General features: G+C 39.3%; 1 pseudogene; it reads left to right on the top strand.

Annotated features, from left to right (window-relative positions):
• Nucleotides 1-2275: 2275 nt before the first annotated feature.
• On the top strand, nucleotides 2276-3209 carry LOC149182837 (diacylglycerol kinase 7 pseudogene; annotated as a pseudogene).
• Nucleotides 3210-5166: the final 1957 nt, after the last annotated feature.

The following is a 5166-nucleotide window of genomic DNA, read 5'->3' on the forward strand; positions in this document are numbered from 1 at the left end:
GATCACTAGTTTTTTTTTCTTCCATTGCTTACCGTAAGGCGAGGCAAGGAAAAATGGATGAATTGATTGACGACAGATTAAAATTGAATAGATCAGAGGAGATGGAGGAGGCATGTCGGGTGATAAAGACGGCGTTGTGGTGCATTCAGAGCAACCCGGCGATGAGGCCTTCAATGGGAACAATTGTGAGAATACTAGAGGGGGATTTGGAGGTAATGGACACTCCATTGGTGTGCACGCTTCCTTATGCCCCGTCCATGGATGTGGATACGCGGAATATTTTTGCTCATTAATGGTCGGTGAAATATTTACGTTGGGTTGAAACTGTTCGAAAAGAGGCTTCAAGTTCCCTCTGATGCTCAGTTTAATGCTGAGACTGTTGCATCTGAGTCCTAGCTACAGTTCACAACTTTATTTAGAAAATGAAGGCAAGGGCAAACTATTTCTACAGTTGTGGAGCTATGCCAACAAAATTCCGGTCTGCCTGAAAATCTAAGAGGGCAGAAAACGCAGGTGGGTGTAAGGTCTGTAAGCTCAAAAGGGTTTAAACCTTGTGTAACGACCCATCTTTAATTGCACATATTATGTGCCCCTGTATAAAAAATAATAATACTAAAATATAATAATAAAGCAATAAAAATGATAATTATAAAATAGAATAAAGATTTAGTATTGTATCAATAATTAATTAATTAATCTAAAGTTTTAAAGTTATATTAAAACAAACATAAATAAACTTTATATATTAGAAAAATATATATATATAAATAAAACAAAGTATATATATATATAAGGTACATATCAATATAATCAAGTAATATAAAGTATGTCATATAACATAATAGTGTTAATATATATATGATGATCAAACGTTATAATACCTTCAATCTTATATATATAAACCATCGCATAAAAAGAACTAAACCTTAAGCAAAGCAGAAACGTCTGTACGGGAGGATGACTCACAGCTGGAGGAAGCTGTCACCGCGAGAGTAAGCGGTGGAGTCGTTGGTGTACAGGGCGGCCACCGCTTAGCCCTGACTATAAAATCACCGAGATAGGGCTGAGAAGGGGGGGAGAAAAACGGAGAGTGGAGGGTAGGAGAACCAGGAAATCAGGAGTTCAAACCAGAGGGAGCTTTACATTGATCTGAGGTTCTGGGCACGGGGGCAGTGAGCTTCGGTGAGAAGCTTACTGGATTGGCTGGGAGGAATTGGTTTCCCGGTAATTGGATCAGAATAACCGCGGCGTCATCAACTACATCGGAGCAGGCAGCAGTTCAGGTAGGTGTTCGAAACTCCTTACAGTTACTGTATTTCTGTTCTGCTTATCACCTTATTTCAGTTATGGTCTTTACACATGGTTTCAGTTATGGTCTTTACACATGGTATCAGAGCCTGCGTTCAAACCCTTCGGGACCTCACAGGCCCTACACAGCTAGAATTTCGTATAAACCTCTGTCTGAGCGTATAAACGGCTGTCTGAGCGTCTGTCTGACGGCTAGAATTTCAAATTTCTGGTTAAGTCTATAAGTACGTTGCGGTGAGATTTCTTTTCCGATTCTGCGACTCCGTGAGGGATTGTGGTCTCTGCTGCTAAAGAGATTTCCCTTTGGATGCTTTGCATCGATTGAAACTGGTTATTTGCGCCGAGCATACGCGTGTGCATCTGATGTTTCTTCGTCGCAAGGCAAGGTGAAACCCTCAGCGCGATAGGGTTCCGTCCATGACTTAGGGTCGGGCACCTGTGCGCGAAATCCACGGTCCTTTCCCTCAGGTTTACTCATGGTATATTTTCTTGAACATTTGGCGAATTCATTTTTATCAGCAACTTAGGTCACCACACATCCTTTTACGAGAGGAGAATACAAAAAAAAAATGCCCCAGGCAAACGGCGTGGACAGCCTTTTTGAATTTCTTTAAACAGTCCCCGCCTTACACCGCCTTCCGATGATAACAGAAGATCATACCAAATTTTATTCCATTCGTAGAGGTTGGTGAAAGCATTTGCAGTAACTGCGTACCTATGGTCATGGCAGACTCCCAACAACACCGGCAATCCATGCCGAGGATTTTTCACATTGCGTTCCCCCGTAAGACCCCATTTATCCTGCCACCAACCTTACGTCGATCCCATAAAATTGAGCCTTGTTCGACGACCTCCCGTCTAGGGTTGTTAGTGCCATGACGGAATCACATGCGGAGCTTCTACTACTGCGGATGTTAACAGAAAGCAAAATGCCGAGCTCGACAATACGGCCATCAAATTCCCTATAATGGAGCCTCCGAGAGGTCTTTGTTTGCTGGCATGGAACATAAACACACAAGAATTACGCAGGCATACTGTGATTCCTGATTATCTGAGAATTGCCATAGCCGAGGCCGTTCGCTCAAAAGTATTTGTGTATGATGAAAGGCGTCACAAATGCAATGGACAAGAAAAGTCACCGGAGGCTCCTCTTGTGGTCTTTATTAACACTAAGAGTGGCGCTGGCGCTAAACTGGGACCTAAACTTAAGAATCAGCTTCAGAAGTTGATAAGCCAAGAACAGGTCTTTGACCTTTCAGTTGTTAAACCTGAAGAATTTTTTCAGTATGGTCTACATTGCTTGGAAGAACTGGCAAGCAATGGTGACCTTTGTGCACAGGAAACTCGTGATAGAATACGTGTTTTGGTAGCAGGAGGTGATGGTACTGTTGGATGGGTGCTAGGAAGTATATCTGGTCTTCCATTGGAAAAGAGTAAACAAATACCACCTGTGGGAATTATTCCTCTTGGCACAGGCAATGATTTGGCCAGATCTTTTGGCTGGGGTGGAACATTCTCTTTTGCATGGGGATCAGAAGTTAAGAAATATTTGCTCAAGGCTGTCAATAGTCGAGTATGTCCACTTGACAGATGGACAAAATGTAGCTTTTCCTCATGCGTTGAAGCCCCAAAAGCAATCATTATTAACTCAGGATGGGGAATTAGACCACAAATCACGTGGCAATGTTTCTTCTTTTGATGGTGTATTTTATAACTACTTCAGCATAGGCATGGATGCTCAAGTTGCATATGGATTTCATCATCTACGTAATAAGAGACCATATCTTGCTCGGGGACCGGTTTCAAATAAAATGGTCTACTCTGTCTATAGTTGCACTCAAGGGTGGTTCTGCACTTCTTGTTCAAATAATCCACAACTAAGTAGAAACCAAGACGCTTGAGGTCTAAAAGAACAGACTGCTCTCTTGAATATCAAGAAGTATGAAGAACAGTGATGAAGGTACAATCTCAAGGTTCTGTTAGCTGTTTGGCAGACAGATTTTTACACATACAAAAGACATAGTTGGGCACAGGAGAAATGCACCAGAACAGGTGGGGCGGTTAATTAAGATTTGCATGGCACTAAATGAGGTTGCAATGTCGTCTGTTATCTATTGCTTCGTTTGAAAGGTGTGCTTTGATTATTTATATAGTCATTTTGCTAGGCTTGTTAAACCCATGCTTATGTTATATTACTATATTAAATAATGCAGTATTTCAAATTCATCTTAGATTCTGGAGTGTTTTTTTTTCTTCTATTTTAGAGTACCTGTCAGATTAATTTAATAATGAGCACAAGAAGGGCTTTTGTCGTTTCCATTTTTCATCAACCCAATTGTGTAGACATTTATCTGAAAACAAGGTCAATTTGGATTGTACACAAATTAGTTTAGGTCTGCTACGTGTGATTTTGACATTTGCTGACAATGTACTTGTATTTGAGTGCATTCCTATGATTGTATGACAAGCAGATCAAGGAGACAGTTTAGATGAAGGAGCGACTTAATAAACTGAAATAAAGCTGTAGTGAAAGAATTATATACAAGGGCCAGCATGTGAGGGTCAAACAATAAACAGACACGTAAGACCAAACCGAAAAGCGAACCACACTTCAGCTGTGCCATCCAACCATTTACAGACGTTATACAATTATTATATTTGATCTTTAGCTGATCATAGGAATGTTATTAGTAAATCAGTTTGTGGCTCTATTGTAAGTGCACCTGTAAGCTTTATTACCTTGAAACTAAGTATTCGTTGAAACATCTCTTGAATTTAAGCATACTTTGATAAGTTGAAGGAGTCTTGGAAACCATCTTAGATGCTGACAGCTACCATTGACAGCTGTGTTATGTATTTTCAACCATTAGAAAGTTGCTGCAACCCTTTCAATTATTTTATTCAAAAACCTTGGTTATTTATTGGTCACCATGAATTATAGGTTGTTGCTGTTGCTGTCATAATTTTGCATGTTGTACAGAGTGCATAACAGCAACCATGATAGAAATCATTAAATCAAAGATGGCATGTGCGGGACCCATTTGAGTATCTCCAGGTCTCTGAACCATAGGTTCTCTACACTCCTTAATCTCATCTCCATTTTGCCTGTTGCAATAAATATGAAAACAAATGGTAATTTATACCATAGGCACTTGTGTCACCACAATGAAGTCATCGAAACCTTGCTATTGCATCAATTCCTTTAATAAGGAATCGAGAAAAGGCAGCGTTATTAGTTTAAAAATAATACAAAGATTTGGAAAGAGGTCAACCATTTTCATAGATTAATTGCTCCAGCATCTTGAATTTTTGCAAACACCGGTATTAAACTCAGTAAACTAGTATTTTTCCAAAAAACATAACTTTATGATCTTCCAGTACAATCTCGTGAGCTTATAAACAAAAATTAGATATACATAAACGTACTTACATACAACGATTTGTGTTTAGCTACAGAGTAGTTTCAATATAATGCATTGCTAGGTCATCTCTAAAGTAACTCTAACATTGCCATGATCTTACAAAGTTTTGATTTTGGTAGTCCCGTTACATAATGCCTGTAGGTGGCTCTTAAACATCTAGAAATGAGATGGTGCACTAATGTAGGAAAGGATAGTATAGATCATTTTATTTACATACTATTAAACTAACCTCTTATAATCTTTACACTGCCCCAAATGCATTCAAGTTTACTGAATGCAAATGCCAATTACCCCTCTGTCATGTGCCATGGTGAACTGTTAAAATTACATACCTTATATTGCCTTTATGCTACATTATCTGCTGAACTGTATTTCTTCTAGATTGTAATCATGACATGTCTATGGTAAATTTTCCGGCCAAAGGACAAACTGATTT

This window comes from Pinus tabuliformis, chromosome 3_2 (genome assembly GCF_031772625.1).
Source record: "Pinus tabuliformis cultivar Carrire ecotype Pingquan chromosome 3_2, CPIR1, whole genome shotgun sequence".
In the NCBI taxonomy this organism is placed as follows: Eukaryota; Viridiplantae; Streptophyta; class Pinopsida; order Pinales; family Pinaceae; genus Pinus; species Pinus tabuliformis.